Here is a 17966-nt window from a genome sequence, read left to right as displayed (position 1 = left end):
GTGGCCAGGTTCTGTATTCCCAGAAGTAAGGAATGAAGCCGTGGACTCTCCTCATATTAAGAAGGAAAGTGACTGACTAGACTGTCCCTTTAACTTTGTTTGACTATTTTTGTTATATGCCAATATTTCTTTCAGAATGTATATTTATAGCAAGCTATGTTAAAAAAAAAGTTTAAAATATCCTGTTTTTTTCTCCACTAAGTATCTATAAGGAGCATTAAAAGGGACATTAAAATCAAAATTTAAATTTCATGAATCAAATAAGAGATATAATCAAATTTTTCTCAAATTTGCATGACTCTCTTGATATAATTTGTTGAAAGAAAAGCATACCCATGTATGTAGTTGAGTAATAATGGGGAATTACCAAAGACAGGGGGAACATACCTGGAAAACTCCAAAGAATGAATCCCACGCAGAGGACTCACAGACCTGGACCTTTCTGTTTGCCTTGGGCTTACTGCAGTCCTGTTGTAATCTCTCCATTGCCCAGCTAGTGACTCTGATTCAGCATACTCACAACCCTTTCATAAAATAAAGCAATTAGAAAAACAGTTGATTTTATATCTCTGTTAATTTTAAAGCAACATTAAACACCTCTTACTTTTGTGTAACAACTGTGTTTTGTCCCACTAGAAGCCACACAGCAAAATCTGTAACCTAAGTTTTTAAACAGCTATTTGATTTGCAGCATTTGCAGGTTAACCTCTTGATTACCAGCGCCGGACTCTGTATGACGCTGCTGTCCTGGGCCTCTCTCTGCCGTGATCTCGCTAAAAGTGGTGAGCTTGCGCTATTTCTCCACGAGTGGGGCAGCGCAGAAATAGACGGGCATAGTTACCGATGCAGAGAGGGCCACTCTGTGGCCCTCTCTGCATCGGACAGTGGTGGTGGCACTCGTTGGTGGTGTGGGAGGGTAAGGAGGGAGGCGGGTGGGCAGGACAGCTACGCTACAGATTTTTTTTTTATAGCGGCAATGAGTGGGAAGGAGGGAGGGGGGATAAGAGGGAGGGAAATCAATCTAGAAGGGGCAGCTACACTACAGAAAAATATGTTTTTATTATTATTATGAAAACCGACAGCTGCCAGTACCTAAGATGGTGGCAATTAGTTAGCAGGGGGAGGGATCAGGGAGGTGGGAAGGTAAGAGGGTAATCCTACACTAGCCTGTGGTATTCCCTACCTGTACTGTGCTGAGGTAAATACTTACCTTTTTCTTTAAGAAACCGACACCGGTGATCCTCCGCCCGCGGCTCCTCTGTACTTACCTCAGCAATTACGAAACTGGCTTCCTCCAATCATGGCGTGCACCCCAGAGCGTCCATCTCATGAGGCCAAGCAACAATTGGAGGAAGCCGGTTTCTTCATCGATATGCATCGGTCTGGGTTTCCTAAAGAAAAAGGTAAGTATTTAAAAAAAACGCTGCAATGTAAAGTTTAATGAATGAAAGTGCCCCTGTTTTTAATGGTATTTTAAAAAAAACGGGCACTAATTCATTCAACTTTACATTCACTTTAAGGTGTTCTATGTGTGTTTTGAAACATATAAAAAGCGATATATGCTCCATTGCTTACAATCGTGATTGACAGTAAGTAGACGGGGGACATTTGCACCAAGAACATAAGTGTGTTTGTATTTCTGCTTGCGTTTTTAATGGGTTTCCAATCCAGTATGTTTGTTCGAAAAACATGAAATATTTTTTGATTTTGAATAAGGTTAATGAAGCCTTTCAAACGGCTCCCTAAAGACTGATACACAAACCTCTGGATAAGTCTAACACAACTAGCTAGTCCATAACAAAGTCTCATTTGATGGACTCATTAGCATCTATCAAACAAATCTCTCACTTTTTTACTTGCCATGCACTTCTTAAACTGTGCACTATCGCTTAAACACAGAGCTCACATATTCCTCTATCATTTGTTTTGAGTCCAAACACCAAACACCAGAGTTCAGTACATCAGCTAGAGACAGTGCAAGCTGTCTGTAGGTAGACACTTTAGGCAATCTAAAGAATACAAAAAGCAGCAGCACTTGTCCAAATCTTAAAGGGTAGGTTTATTGAGTACAGAGAAACAAAAATCACAAAGTTTCGGGACTCAGCCCTTAGTCATGGGAATAGTTTGAGCATTACCTGCACCACTATTTATACCAAACAGGTGCACATTACATCACAATTACATCATCTTATCTCAAACCCCACATACTGGTCGGGGTAACACATAACATTCAAAATTTATACCGAAAAACAAAGAGAAGTACAATAAAACCACCACCCTCCTTGATCATCACTAATATCCCCCAGAAAGCATAAAACTACTCATATAATTTACCTTTCATAAAAATAGGGACCAATCTAATTCACAATTAAGACCCCTAGGGTACAGGGTATCCAACTTTAAAATCCAGAAGGCGTTTTTAAGTTGAGATACCTGCCTGAACAAAATGGTTTGAAATTGGGGCATCTAAATCCCCCTTTCTGATATTTGATTTGGGTTGATTCATGCATCCTCTAGCTTTTCTGATTGTCTCACCCACATATATCAGGCCACATGTGAGGTAATCATTTATCTAATTTTTTCCCCCTGAATGGGGATAATATAAATATTTGCCTTTAACCATGTTACTACAACTGAAGCAACCAATGCAAGGATAACGACTCTTAGTCTTAATGGTGATATAACCAGTCTTGTCACACCTAGTGGTACCTATATCAGTCCTATCTAATTGGTCACTAGGAGAGGAATCCCTTCTGTAGGCCGGCATTGGCATAGCCTGGAATTCCAAAATTGAAGAATTACACTCCTTAAGGACATGCCAATGTTTTTTGATTATACCCATAATCTGATTACTCTGTTTGTTGAAATGACAAACACTAGTCTGTCCTTATTCCTCGTTCTCTCTTTGTCTGATGAGGAACCTCTCAACACTTGTCTAGACAGAGCCCTGACCTTATCTATATTCTCCTGTATCAAATCTCTCGTTTATCTGTGACAGTTAATAACTTTCCCATTTTTGCTAATCTGTCATTTACTAAAGACTCATCAGATACAATTCTCCTGACCCTTAGTAGCTGACTAAAGGGAAGGGATTTCAACAAAGAAGGGGAAGGGGCGCTATCATATTGCAATAGATTATTGTGATCAATATCTTTCTTATATAAATCCACTGACAGTTTTCCATCTTTATTAATCACTGTTGTATCTAAAAACCCAATCTTACTTTCACTATAGTTCAGTTTAAATTTGATTAATCTGGACGAATTGTTAAATTCTGCTACAAATTCCAACAGGGTCCAAATGTCGCCAACCCAAATGCCGAAAATATAATTTATTTTGAGTAATATGAATTTACTGTACCCCACAGTATATATCTGGATAACATATTTCCACAAATGAAGAATGATATTAATGAACTGTTCTTATTATGCTTTCAAGGTCAGAGATAATGAATGTTCTTGATACCTCAATTCCATGTCTGCTATGGGGCGATCTCCTTCCAGGATCAACATGGTGTTGATAGCAGCTTCCAACATGGTCGTAGCGTGAGGGTAATCGGACATACCCATTGCAGACACGATAAGACATTTTTTTATAGAGTCAAATGTGCAATAGATGGCATAACACTGATGTGCTGTTATGACCTCATTAGAATCTGAAAAGGATATCGGATGTCTTGTGACCTAAGAAGAAGAAGATAAATATTTAAATTATCCCCAGCAATTGAAGAATGTAAACCAATTAGAAAAAAAAATGAAAATAAATGGTAATCTCCTTTACCCACTGATATAAGAATAACAGAAGTGTATATACTGTAAATACAATACAAGCCAATAAAAGCAAAGAAAAAAAATAAAAATAATAATGATCAAGTTGGAAAATCATATATTAAAATGACAAAGAAAAGTTGCTGATGGAGTCTACTGCTAAATGTTATGAAACAAAGCTAAGCTATAGGAAGTGATGGGCTTAGGGCTGCCAGACGCATACTAAAAAAATACTAGATGAGTGAGAGTGGAAAATGGTAGACAGAGTTGTGAGCAGACCTTGGGCGAAACACCATCTCCCTGCTGCTTTTGTCAGCCATATGCCTTACATGTACCTTAAAGCGGACCACAATGCTGGCAGCCCCTTCACTTTGCACGTATCAGACCACAGATCAGATCCACTCAGTTAAATATGCATTTTTTTAACATATATTTTACTGGACTTTCCAGTTAGAGAGTGGATACCTGGTAATCCTGCATCTAATACATATTATTAGTATGTTTTGCATGCATAAAGCTTCTGTCTGTTTGCTTGCTTAACTTGTGCACACAAATGATAGTAATAAAACCACAGCACAATTACTTGCTGGAACTTCAGTTATATAATGGGCTAGATGCTATTGTAGTTGTCCATTTTACAACCTTGTGAAACCATAAACAATCTTAATTAAAGGGACACTTAACCCAAATGTTTTCTTTTGTGATTCAGATAGAGCATGCAATTTTAAGCAACCTTCTAATTTACTCCTATTATCAATTTTTATTCGTTCTCTTGGTATCTTTATTTGAAAAAGAAGGCTTCTAAGCTGTTTTTTGGTTCAGACTCTGGACAGCACTTTTTTATTGGTGGATGAATTTATCCACCAATCAGCAAGGACAACCCAGGTTGTTCACCAAAAATGGGCCGGCATCTAAACTTACATTCTTGCATTTCAAATAAAGATACCAAGAGAATGAAGAAAATTTGATAATAGGAGTAAATTAGAAAGTTGCTTAGAATTTCATACTCTATCTGAATCACGAAAGAAAAAATGTGGGTTCAGTGTCCCTTTAAAGTCTATTTAGACTTTTGTTGTTACTTCCAAAATAGTAAAGTTTAAAACTACAATGGTCTTAAAAAAAAAAAAACTGGGAGAGTCATTGACCACATTTTAACAATATTGGAACCAAGTGGAGAGAAAGCTCAGAAACTCTGCACTACATGTATGCTTGGGGGAGGAAGGCAATGCTATAATGCCGGCCAGTGCCCCCCACATCTACCACAAAACTTGACTAGAATATTTACTTTCTTAGGATATGGGCCAATATTATTAAAGTAATGTGTAACTGCTTAGATAGGAAACATAATATCATTTGTCCATCAAATAGTTTACTATGTAAATCATTCCAATGTAAATAAAACATAAATGTTATATCTGAACACAACAGGCTAAATCCCTAGTAACTTCAAGTGCATAAAAGCTAAAAAAGCAATACAAATCAACTTGTGTTAATGAGGGATATGAAACCCAATTTTTTTCTTTAATGATTTAGAAAGAGCATGTCATTTTAAACACCTTTCTAATTTACTTCTATTATCTAATTTGCTTCATTATCTTGATATCCTTTGCTGAAAAGTATATCTAGATAGGTTCAGTAGTTACTGATTGGTGGCTGCACATAGATGCCTTGTGTGATTGTCTCAACCATGTGCATGGCTATTTCTTCAACAAAGGATATCAAAAGAATTAAGCAAATTAGATAATAGAAGTAAATTGGGATGTTGTTTAAAATGTATTTTCTATCTGAATCATGAGAGTGTCCCTTTAAATAACTGCAGGTTGAAAACTATTGTAAAATCTATTACTATTGCTCTGAGAATTTTCCTTTATACACACATTAAACCAAGAACATTATATATTAAAGCATGTATGGGAGCAATTCTATGTTATTTTGTTTTTAATAGACAGACGAAAACAGTAACAAAACCCCAAGAATACAACAAACTACACTACAAAAACTATTTTCAAGTCACAATAATTTTTCTTTTCAAAAGATTAACATGTTAGCTCCTATTATAAAAATAAAAGCATTTGGAAACACATTCGTCTTACCTGATTTTGAAGGTAAAAAACTAGAGATTTAGCTAGTTCCTCTGCCTTTCAAAATGTATGTCATTTAGAAAGAAAAGCTTGTGATTGCTTCTATGGCAACATTGAGCAACAAGGCGTGAGCTGCTCCCTTTTTTTGATTAACCAGCTCAGATAGTGAAACTAGGCAACTGTCACTCCTTTAAGACTCAGCCCCATCTGTGTTCATAGTACAAACACCCTCTATATGGACAGGATGTTATTATATGATGATCACCTAAGTAGGCACAGTTATTTGCGAAGAAAGTAAGGACACAAATCACATTTCCTGACACATGATACTTTACAGAGTTTAAAGGGACATGAAACACAAAATTTTTCTTTCATGATTAAGAAAGAGCATGCAATTTTAAACAACTTTCTAATTTACTTCTGTTATCTATTTTGCTTCATTCTCTTGATATGCTTTGCTGAAAATCATATCTAGATAGGCTTAGTAGCTGCTGATTGGTGGCTGAACATAGATGCCTCGTGTGATTGGCTCACCCATGTACATTGCTATTTCTTCAGCAAAGGATATCTAAGGAATGAAGCAAATTAGATAATGGAAGTAAATTGAAATGTTGTTTAAAATTGTATTATCTACCTGAATCATAAAATAATTATTTTGGGTTTAGTGTCCCTCTAAATGTGAGTACTGCCATAAAATTGACTGAACATTCCTCCATAGGAGCCATCATTAAAAAAAAATAAAAAAAAATTGGGCCACTTAATAGACTAATCAAGTAAGCGAGTATTTAGAGTACTGATCACGTCCACTGATTATTTCCATCCCATAACACCCAATGTAAATTGCACACAATGGGCCAGATTATAAGTGGAGCGCTAAATATTGCTTTCGTGAAAACGATATTTGTGCTCCACTGAGAATACCAGCACCCAGAGGCAGAACTTTTTTCATTTTCTGAGATGAGATTTTTTTTAGTGAAAATTTTTCTGCAGTGTCTCTAAAGAGCCGGTGTTGCTGCGTTTGTTGCCCTTACTCAGTGTGCATGAGGACAGGTTTATGTACAGCCTCGCTGATGTCCAACAGTGGCTGTCTGCATGGGAACCTGCTCTACTGTACTGCTGGGGTCTATATGCTTAGTATGGAGGGGCTACTGCTCCATGCTTATACTGCTGATGTATAATATATGCTTCCTAAAGGACATATACACACACATACAGATACACAAAAATACATAGGTTGGCTCTTAGACTTAAAATAAATTGGTTAAGCCCTGACTTACCTTTTCTGCAATGCGCTTTTACCCTGTACCACTCTGGGGGTCGATCCGATAAAAATCGTCGCCCGCAAAAGCCGGCGACGCCAATATTTGCGCGGGTTTGGTATCCTATATACGGCGTAACCTAGAAGTTACGCGCGTATATTTCTGCCGTCGCCCGTAGTTTTTTGGGCTATAGGCAGGTATACCAAACCTGCGCAGTTTGGTATCCAATATGCAGCGTAAGGACTTACGTGGCGAAAATGGAGAAAACTTACTCCATTTTCACCTCGCCACAAAAAGCAGCCGTAAGAAGCCTTATGCTGACTATTGGAGCCCCGTAACTCCCTAAACTGGCAGCTAAAATAAACCTAACACCTAACGCATGCGCAATGTCTATCTCCCTGTCAACCGCGATCTTCTAAAATAAACCTAACACCTAACGCATGCGCAATGTCTATCTCCCTGTCAACCGCGATCCCCCCCCCCCGAAATCCCTAATAAAGTTATTAACCCCTAAACCGCCGCTCCCGGACCCCGCCGCCATCTACATAAACTAACCCCCTACTGTGAGCCCCTAAAACCGCCGCCATCTACCTTATCTATCCCCTAATTAGAACCCCTTACACCGCTGTCATCTACCTTATCTATCCCCTAATCTGACCCCTTACACCGCCGCCACCTATATAAAAATTATTAACCCCTAATCTAATCCCCCTATACCGCCGCCAGCTATATTAATATTATTAACCCCTAATGTAAGCCCCTTACACCGCCGCCATCTCTATTAAAATGATTAACCCCTTATTTAATTTACCTACCCCGCCGCCAGCTATATTATCTATATTAACCCTAAGTATATTATAGTTAATATAGGTATTACATTATATATATTAACTATATTAACCCTAATTATATTAGGGTTAATATAGTTAATAAACACTAAGATAGCTACAATATAATTAATAATTACATTATAGCTATGTTAGGGTTTATATTTATTTTACAGGTAAATTGTTAATTATTTTAACTAGGTATAATAGCTATTAAATAGTTATTAACTATTTAATATCTACCTAGTTAAAATAATTACCCAATTACCTGTAAAATAAATCCTAACCTAAGTTACAAATACACCTACACTATCAATAAATTAAATAAACTACAAACATCTATCTAAAAATACAATTAAATTAACTAAACTAAATTACAAAAAAAACCAAACACTAAATTACAAAAAATAAAAAAAGATTACAAGATTTTTAATCTAATTACACCTATTCTAAGCCCCCTAATAAAATAATAAACCCCCAAAATAAAAAAAATTCCCTGCCCTATTCTAAATTAAACTCTTTACCTTACCAGCCCTTAAAAGGGCCTTTTGTGGGGCATGCCCCAAAGAATTCAGCTCTTTTGCATACAAATACAATACCCCCCCCCCCCATTACAACCCACCACCCACATACCCCTATTCTAAAACCACCCAAACCCCCCTTAAAAAAGCCTAACACTACCCCCCTGAAGATCTCCCTACCTTGTCTTCACCACACCGGGCCGAACTCCTGATCCGATCCGGGCGATGTCTTCCTCCAAGCGGCAAAGAAGAATTCTTCCTCCGGCGATGTCTTCCTCCAAGCGGCAAAGAAGAATTCTTCCTCCGGCGACGTCTTCCTCCAAGCGGCAGCAAAGTCTTCATTCTTCCGGCGGCATCTTCAATCTTCTTTCTTCGCTCCGCCGCCGCGGAGCATCCATCCCGGCCGACTGCTGTACTACGAATGAGGTACCTTTAAATGACGTCATCCAAGATGGCGTCCGCCGAATTCCGATTGGCTGATAGGATTCTATCAGCCAATCGGAATTAAGTTAGAAAAATCTGATTGGCTGATTGAATCAGCCAATCAGATTCAAGTTCAATCCGATTGGCTGATCCAATCAGCCAATCAGATTGAGCTCGCATTCTATTGGCTGTTCCGATCAGCCAATAGAATGCGAGCTCAATCTGATTGGCTGTTCGGATCAGCCAATCGGATTGAACTTGAATCTGATTGGCTGATTCAATCAGCCAATCAGATTTTTTTAACTTAATTCCGATTGGCTGATAGAATCCTATCAGCCAATCGGAATTCGGCGGACGCCATCTTGGATGACGTCATTTAAAGGTACCTCATTCGTAGTACAGCAGTCGGCCGGGATGGATGCTCCGCGGCGGCGGAGCGAAGAAAGAAGATTGAAGATGCCGCCGGAAGAATGAAGACTTTGCTGCCGCTTGGAGGAAGACGTCGCCGGAGGAAGAATTCTTCTTTGCCGCTTGGAGGAAGACATTGCCGGAGGAATAATTCTTCTTTGCCGCTTGGAGGAAGACATCGCCCGGATCGGATCAGGAGTTCGGCCCGGTGTGGTGAAGACAAGGTAGGGAGATCTTCAGGGGGGTAGTGTTAGGCTTTTTTAAGGGGGGTTTGGGTGGTTTTAGAATAGGGGTATGTGGGTGGTGGGTTGTAATGGGGGGGGGGATTGTATTTGTTGTATGCAAAAGAGCTGAATTCTTTGGGGCATGCCCCACAAAAGGCCCTTTTAAGGGCTGGTAAGGTAAAGAGCTTTGAAATTTGTTTAATTTAGAATAGGGCAGGGAATTTTTTTTATTTTGGGGGTTTATTATTTTATTAGGGGGCTTAGAATAGGTGTAATTAGCTTAAAAATCTTGTAATCTTTTTTTTATTTTTTGTAATTTAGTGTTTGTTTTTTTTTGTAATTTAGTTTAGTTAATTTAATTGTATTTTTAGATAGATGTTTGTAGTTTATTAAATTTATTGATAGTGTAGGTGTATTTGTAACTTAGGTTAGGATTTATTTTACAGGTAATTGGGTAATTATTTTAACTAGGTAGATATTAAATAGTTAATAACTATTTAATATCTATTATACCTAGTTAAAATAATTAACAATTTACCTGTAAAATAAATATTAACCCTAACATAGCTACAATGTAATTATTAATTATATTGTAGCTATCTTAGGGTTTATTTTATAGGTAAGTATTTAGATTTAAATAGGAATATTTTAGTTTATAAATGAATTAGATTAATTTAATATAAATTTAGTTAGGGGTGTTAGGGTTAGATAGAGTTAATATAGTTAATATAAATACTATAGTAACTATATTAACCCTAATATAATTAGGGTTAATATAGTTAATATATATAATGTAATACCTATATTAACTATAATATACTTAGGGTTAATATAGATAATATAGCTGGCGGCGGGGTAGGTAGATTAAATTAGGGGTTAATCATTTTAATAGAGATGGCGGCGGTGTAAGTGGCTTACATTAGGGGTTAATAATTTTAATATAGATGGCGGCGGTGTTAGGGGCTCACTTTAGGGGGTTATAGATATAATATAGCTGGCGGCGGGGTACGGGAGCGGCGGTTTAGGGGTTAATAACTTTATTAGGTTGCGGCGGGGTACGGGAGCGGCGGTTTAGGGGTTAATAACTTTATTAGGTTGCGGCGGGGTACGGGAGCGGCGGTTTAGGGGTTAATAGCTTTTTTATTGTTAGGCTAGTGAGGGGGGGGTAGCGGATAGAGGGTTAGACGTGTCGGGCTATGTTAGGGAGGCGTGTTAGACAGTGCGGGTGTTTTAGACTTTAGTCAGGTTTTATAGGCGCCGGCAGTTTCTAACGTGGCGCAAGTCACTGGCGACGCCAGAAATTTGTACTTGCGCAGATTTCTGGTCATCGCTGGTTTGTCAGACTTACTGCACGTTAGCATCTGACGGCGACTTATATGGGATAGCTCGAGTTGCGAGCTGAAACTGCGGGCGACGCCGGTTCCCTCGCTTGCGCCGCAAACTGCGATCTATATCGGATCGCGCCCCTGGAGTTCAGGAAAGGGTAGGAAATTAAAGAGCGAGGAACAATTGAAGAGAGAGGAACAATTGAAGAGAGAGGAACATAGTAAATATTTACATTGAGAGAGAATGGAACAGTGACAACTGCAGGTAAAAATTAAAAGTGCAGGCAAAAAAATAATTTCAACTGCTACTGCCATTCTTTCTGCAGACACTGTACATTTTCTGCGATGAGATCGCACATCGCAGTATGTTCTGCCTTGGGATACCAGCATATGCTAAAGTGCGCTAGTATTAAAAGTTGACAGCAATGCGAACACAAGCTTGCATTCGCATTGCTAAGAAGCATTGCGCTCACGAGAGCGCACTTCCATAGGCTCCAATGGGAGCCTCATTCTCATGGCATGAGAACTAGCACAGCGAAGGGGGTAAGTTGCACAGCGATGGCAGCAAATTGCAAATATATATATGCTTATATACATATACATTTATGTGTTAATTTGTGCATATACACATGTTAACACATAAATACATATGTATATAAGCATAAACATATACTGTATATGTACTGGGAACACACAGTTCCCATAGACCGCTAGGTAAAGGGACTTTTTTATCTAACACCCCTCGTCCCCCGACTTTAGCCCCAAAAACTGCTAAGTACAGTTTAAAAATAAAAATAAATAAAAACAAAAACTAATGCTCAAAGTGATGCTAAATCATAGCATTTGTGAATCGCTAGGATTTACCATTGGAACAAATAAAGTGGACTTTCAGTCATGAAGTATTTTCACAAACGCTAGAATTTACCATCACTTTAAGTTTGTGGACATTTATAAAATTAACCAGAGATCTGATCGCTGGTTAATTTTATAAGCTCTAATTGCTACCGTGAGTTTGTGGTAGCAATAACCAATCACTTGTAATGGCTGGTTATTTATCATATGCCGCAAACGGGCAAATTTGCCCGTTTGCAGGTGCAAGATAAATAAGTGCTCCACTTGTAATCTAGCCCAATATGTGCAAAATATTAAATATTGTATTATGCTAATCTAATGTAAAATTCACAAGACTAACATAGATCTCATGCCTGATTCCTGACACCCATTCCAAGATAACACATCAGGGCAGATTTTTACAAGGCAGACAATTATGTAATGAAACAAGGAGGCCAAAAACTTAGACTGTCCCAGGAAAATCAGGACAGTTGTCAAGTATGCTTCTGATGTATGTGAATAAATATTACAATATGTTTCCATTATCCCTTGTCACAAGACAAAAATGCAAAGGAAGAATTCATAATGATTATGCTTTAGGGAAAAACATATAAAACAGCGAAATGTTGTGAATTAGACAGAGCATACCATTATAAAAATGGTTTTAATTTACTACAAATTTTCTTTGTTCCTATGATATTCTGTGTTGAAGAGATAGCTAGGTAGCTAAATAGTGTTGCTATCTAGTGATCTTGCAAATGGATAGCCATTGAACCTTGAAAAACTGCTGCATATAGTGCTAAAGAAATGGGCCAACTCCTAAGCATACATCCCCGCTTTTCAACAAAAGATACCAAGAGTACGAAGAAAAATATTAATGATAATAAAAGTAGATTAGAAAGTAGTTTAAAATCACATGCTCTATCTAAATCATGAAAGAAAAGAAATGTAGTTACATATCCCTTTAAAGCACCCCCAGAGGCAGAACTTTCTTCACTTTCTGCGATGAGATTTTTTTAGTGAAAACTTTTCTGCAGGAGATTTTGAAATAAAATACAATTTTAAATTAGGCAGTTACACTAAAGCACCAACTCAATTACAATGTGTTGATTAAAGGGACATTCCAGTCAAAATGTAACTAAACATAGATAATTACATCTTTAAATAGAAACATATTTGCAATATATATGTATTGGCAAAAATGCTTATAGCAAAAGTTATCACTATTTTAGTGTTAACATTTTTCTCTGCACGTGCATGTGATGCATAGCTAGATATTCTCAGTGCACCAGCATTTTAAATACTGTCGCTGCGGAGAGCGCCCATTGAACTTTTATCATGTCAGCAATTAACAAACTGAGTCATTAACAGATGGTACAAGCACGTTCTAAGGCGCTCTAAGCAAGTGCTGTGTTTAAAATGCTGGCTCATAGTGAATACTTAAATACACTTTTGAAACAGCTATACAGGGAGTGCAGAATTATTAGGCAAATTAGTATTTTGACCACATCATCCTCTTTATGCATGTTGTCTTACTCCAAGCTGTATAGGCTCGAAAGCCTACTACCAATTAAGCATATTAGGTGATGTGCATCTCTGTAATGAGAAGGGGTGTGGACTAATGACATCAACACCCTATATCAGGTGTGCATAATTATTAGGCAACTTCCTTTCCTTTGGCAAAATGGGTCAAAAGAAGGACTTGACAGGCTCAGAAAAGTAAAAAAATAGTGAGATATCTTGCAGAGGGATGCAGCATTCTTAAAATTGCAAAGCTTCTGAAGCGTGATCATCGAACAATCAAGCGTTTCATTCAAAATAGTCAACAGGGTCGCAAGAAGCGTGTGGAAAAACGAAGGCACAAAATAACTGCCCATGAACTGAGAAAAGTCAAGCATGCAGCTGCCAAGATGCCACTTGCCACCAGTTTGGCCATATTTCAGAGCTGCAACATCACTGGAGTGCCCAAAAGCACAAGGTGTGCAATACTCAGAGACATGGCCAAGGTAAGAAAGGCTGAAATAGACCACCACTGAACAAGACACACAAGCTGAAACGTCAAGACTGGGCCAAGAAATATCTCAAGACTGATTTTTCTAAGGTTTTATGGACTGATGAAATGAGAGTGAGTCTTGATGGGCCAGATGGATGGGCCCGTGGCTGGATTGGTAAAGGGCAGAGAGCTCCAGTCCAACTCAGACGCCAGCAAGGTGGAGGTGGAGTACTGGTTTGGGCTGGTATCATCAAAGATGAGCTTTGTGGGGCCTTTTCGGGTTGAGGATGGAGTCAAGCTCAATTCCCAGTCCTACTGCCAGTTTCTGGAAGACACCTTCTTCAAGCAGTGGTACAGGAAGAAGTCTGCATCCTTCAAGAAAAACATGATTTTCATGCAGGACAATGCTCCATCACACGTGTCCAAGTACTCCACAGCGTGGCTGGCAAGAAAGGGTATAAAAGAAGAAAATCTAATTACATGGCCTCCTTGTTCACCTGATCTGAACCCCATTGAGAACCTGTGGTCCATCATCAAATGTGAGATTTACAAGGAGGGAAAACAGTACACCTCTCTGAACAGTGTCTGGGAGGCTGTGGTTGCTGCTGCACGCAATGTTGATGGTGAACAGATCAAAACACTGACAGAATCCATGGATGGCAGGCTTTTGAGTGTCCTTGCAAAGAAAGGTGGCTATATTGGTCACTGATTTGTTTTTGTTTTGTTTCTGAATGTCAGAAATGTATATTTGTGAATGTTGAGATGTTATATTGGTTTCACTGGTAAAAATAAATAATTGAAATGGGTATATATTTGTTTTTTGTTAAGTTGCCTAATAATTATGCACAGTAATAGTCACCTGCACACACAGATATCCCCCTAAAATAGCTATAACTAAAAACAAACTAAAAACTACTTCCAAAACTATTCAGCTTTGATATTAATAAGTTTTTTGGGTTCATTGAGAACATGGTTGTTGTTCAATAATAAAATTAATCCTCAAAAATACAACTTGCCTAATAATTCTGCACTCCCTGTAGCTTTTATTAGAAGCATGTTTGCTAATACATGTATACATGTATATTACAGAAATGCTTTTATTCAAAACTGAAATGCATCCATGTGGATTCCAATTGTGTCTGGAATGTCCCTTTAACTGGAGATCAAAGCCATTTTTAAAGTTTTATATCATAGTGCAGCACTTTAAAATAGCATTGCAAATTACCTGCAGACAAAAATAAATGATGTTATATTTTAAAATATCTCTTGAATAAATTTGTTTCCTTTTTTCTTGGTCTATATATAACCTCAAACATGGAACAATGTTTATTCGTCCCTGCATGACAAACAGCCACTCGGATATCCCCACTGCATGTCATATTTTACAGTAAACATAAAGTCAAGTGCTTTGAATGTTTGTATGTGTTTGAAGTTATATATAAATAAATATTTTTAAATAAGTATACATTTATTTCTGTTTCACACCATAATGCACATACAGTGTTGAATAAGCATTGTTCAATAAAACTCCCCCATTTGTGATAGTAAAGCCCACGCATGCGCTATACAATGGTTTCAGAATTTCACAAGTCTAAATAGTTTTACTGTGACGTATGCGGCCAGGTATGTGATGACGCTGGCACGCATGCGTATTAGGGTCAAAATGAGAGTAACAGCTGATGAAACATCACAGGAAGTGACATGGTTCGCTCTTTTGAAAAGTTAGGTCCCTTCACAGAACACCTGCAAAACCTTTCTCCCAAAAGCAGCTCCAGCTGAAGCAAAAACGTCAAATTTGTAAAACTTTGAAAAAGTATGTAAGGAGGACCAGGTAGCCGCCTTACAAATCTGCTTCATAGAGGCCTTATTCTTGAAGGCCCAAGAAGAAGCCACAGTTCTAGTTGAGTGAGCCATAATCCTCTGAGGAGGCTTATGTCCCGCTGTCTCTTAAGTCAAGCGAATCATGCTCCTCAGCCAAAAGGATAGGGAAGTGGAAGAATCCTTCTGCCCCTTGCGCTTCCCCTGAATAGACAACAAACAAAGCTGAAGTTTGTCTGAAATCCTTTGTAGCCTGAAGATAGAATTTCAAAGCTCGAACCACATCCAAGTTATGAAGTAACCGTTCTTTCGAAGAAGAGGGTTTAGGACACAAGGAAGGAACCACAATTTCCTGATTAATGTTGCGATCAGACACAACCTTAGGGAGAAATCCCAGTCCAGTGTGAAGGACAGCCTTATCTGCATGGAAAACCAGGTAAGGAGGCTCACATTGCAAGGCCGCTAATTCAGACACTCTGTGTGCCAAAGCAATGGCCAGTAGAAAAAGAACCTTCCAAGACAGAGTCTTAATGTTAAGAGAATGCATAGTGTCGAACGGGGCCCCCTGCAAAACTTTCAGAACCAGATTCAAACTCCAAGGAGGAGCAGAATGTCTAAATACAGGCCTGATCCTGGACAGACCCTGAACAAAATACTGTATATCAGGGAGCTCTGTGAGCTTCTTGTGTAACAACACAGATAGAGCCTAAATCTGTCCCCTTAAGTAACTAGCAGCAAGTTCCTTCTCCAAACCATCCTGGAGGAAGGAAAGAATCCTGGATACCCTGACCTTATGCCAGCAATATCCACGAGTTTCACACCAGAGTAAATAGGTCCTCCCCACCTTATGATAGATGAGATGGCTTGAATGAGAGTATCAATCACCTTCTCAGAAAATCCTCTTCTGGCTAAGACTAAGCTTTCAATCTCCACGCAGTCAGCCTCAGAGAATCTAGATTCTGATGCACAAAAGGACCAGCAGATCCCTGCGACAGGGCAACCTCCATGGAGGAGACGTTGACATCCCCACTAGATCCGCAAACCATGTCCTACGCGGCCACTGCGCAGCAATCAGAATAGTTGATGCTTGCTCCTGCTTGATGCGTGCCACTACACGAGGTAGAAGTGGTAACGGTGGAAATATGTAAACTAGGTTGAATCCCCAAGGCGCTGCTAAGGCATCTATCAGTTCTGCCTGTGGATCCCTGGACCGCAAACTGTATCTGGTTAGCTTGAAGTTGAGTCTGGATGCCATGAGATCTATCTCCAGAGTCCCCCAACTGTTGCAAATCTCTGCAAACACTTTGGGGTGAAGAGACCAGATGACTGTCTGCTGAGAAAATCCGCTTCCCAGTTGTCCACACCCGGGATGTGGATTGCTGATAGAGAGCAGTCGTGGGCCTCCGCCTACTCCAGAATCCGAGATACTTCCCTCATGGCTAGGGAGCTTCTCGTTCCCCCCTGATGGTTGATGTAAGTCACCGAGGTAATATTGTCCGACTGGAATCTGATGAACTTTGACTAACCCAGGAGGGGCCAAGCCCCCATAGTGTTGAAGATTGCCCAAAGTTCCAGGATGTTGATCGGTAGAAGAGACTCCTTTCGATTCCACCTGCCCTGTGCCTTCCTGGCATCCCAAGCCGCTCCCCAACCTGGCAGACCCATGCTAGTCATACAATCACTATGATGTTTACTAATAATAATGCTCATTAAGAGCAACTGAATACAATCATCATACTTAGTGATTACCGCAGTGCATATAATACTGCTCTATCTCATCACTCTATCTATGTGCTTAATATAGATATTTATACCCTTTAATTTTGCCTGTGACCAACAGAGATATTTAAGTTATAATAAGAGTGAGCATAACTGTGCTTAGAATTCTGTTCTATTACATCACTCTATCTATGTGCTTAACATAGATATTTCTATCATTCAATATTGCCTGTGTCTCACAGAGACATTAAAATTATAATAAGAGTGAGCATAACTGTCTCTGCAGAAACTCACTTTATTTCTCCTAATCCTCGTTTTTACCCTTGGGGGATATATGTGCAATTACAGTCAGTGACTTTTAATTCGCCATTAGACACCATTACATATGAGGTTCTAGTGCACAATATCCAGTCTTTGTACTGGAAAATTTAGACCAGCATTTTAGTTTTAATCTACCCACAATTTTAACCTATTTCTAATAAAAGTTTATATTTTAATTGTGTGATTCTTTCTTTTTTCAACTCCATAATACTGAGGGTCTTTGGAGTGCTTACACAGTATCTTTTTCTGGTTAGTTTCTTAAGCTAACCAATCTGCAAAATGTTACTATGATGATACATAGCACCCAACCACAAATTATTCTATATTACTAAGGCCATTGACCTTATTATAGAACGGTACAAGACCTAACACGGGATTCTGAGTGGTGCCATCAATCTAAATCAAATTCGACTGTTAGGAATTTTTTCATGGCTATGGAGTCTATTATC

General features: G+C 38.7%; 1 long non-coding RNA gene across 1 annotated transcript in view; it reads right to left on the bottom strand.

The window, feature by feature from the left end:
• Window positions 1–439: 439 nt before the first annotated feature.
• Window positions 440–17966, bottom strand: part of LOC128663170 (uncharacterized) — a 46826-nt gene continuing 29299 nt past the window's right edge. Inside the window, exons 2-3 of the long non-coding RNA XR_008402833.1 lie at window positions 3466–3683; window positions 440–524 (exon numbers count right to left, since the gene is read on the bottom strand). This is a non-coding gene — a long non-coding RNA (uncharacterized LOC128663170). The remainder of the gene's footprint in view (window positions 525–3465; window positions 3684–17966) is intronic.

Source organism: Bombina bombina, chromosome 6, assembly GCF_027579735.1.
Source record: "Bombina bombina isolate aBomBom1 chromosome 6, aBomBom1.pri, whole genome shotgun sequence".
Taxonomy (NCBI): domain Eukaryota; kingdom Metazoa; phylum Chordata; class Amphibia; order Anura; family Bombinatoridae; genus Bombina; species Bombina bombina.
Note: the sequence above shows the minus strand (reverse complement) of the source record. Positions and strands in the feature narration are given on the sequence as shown.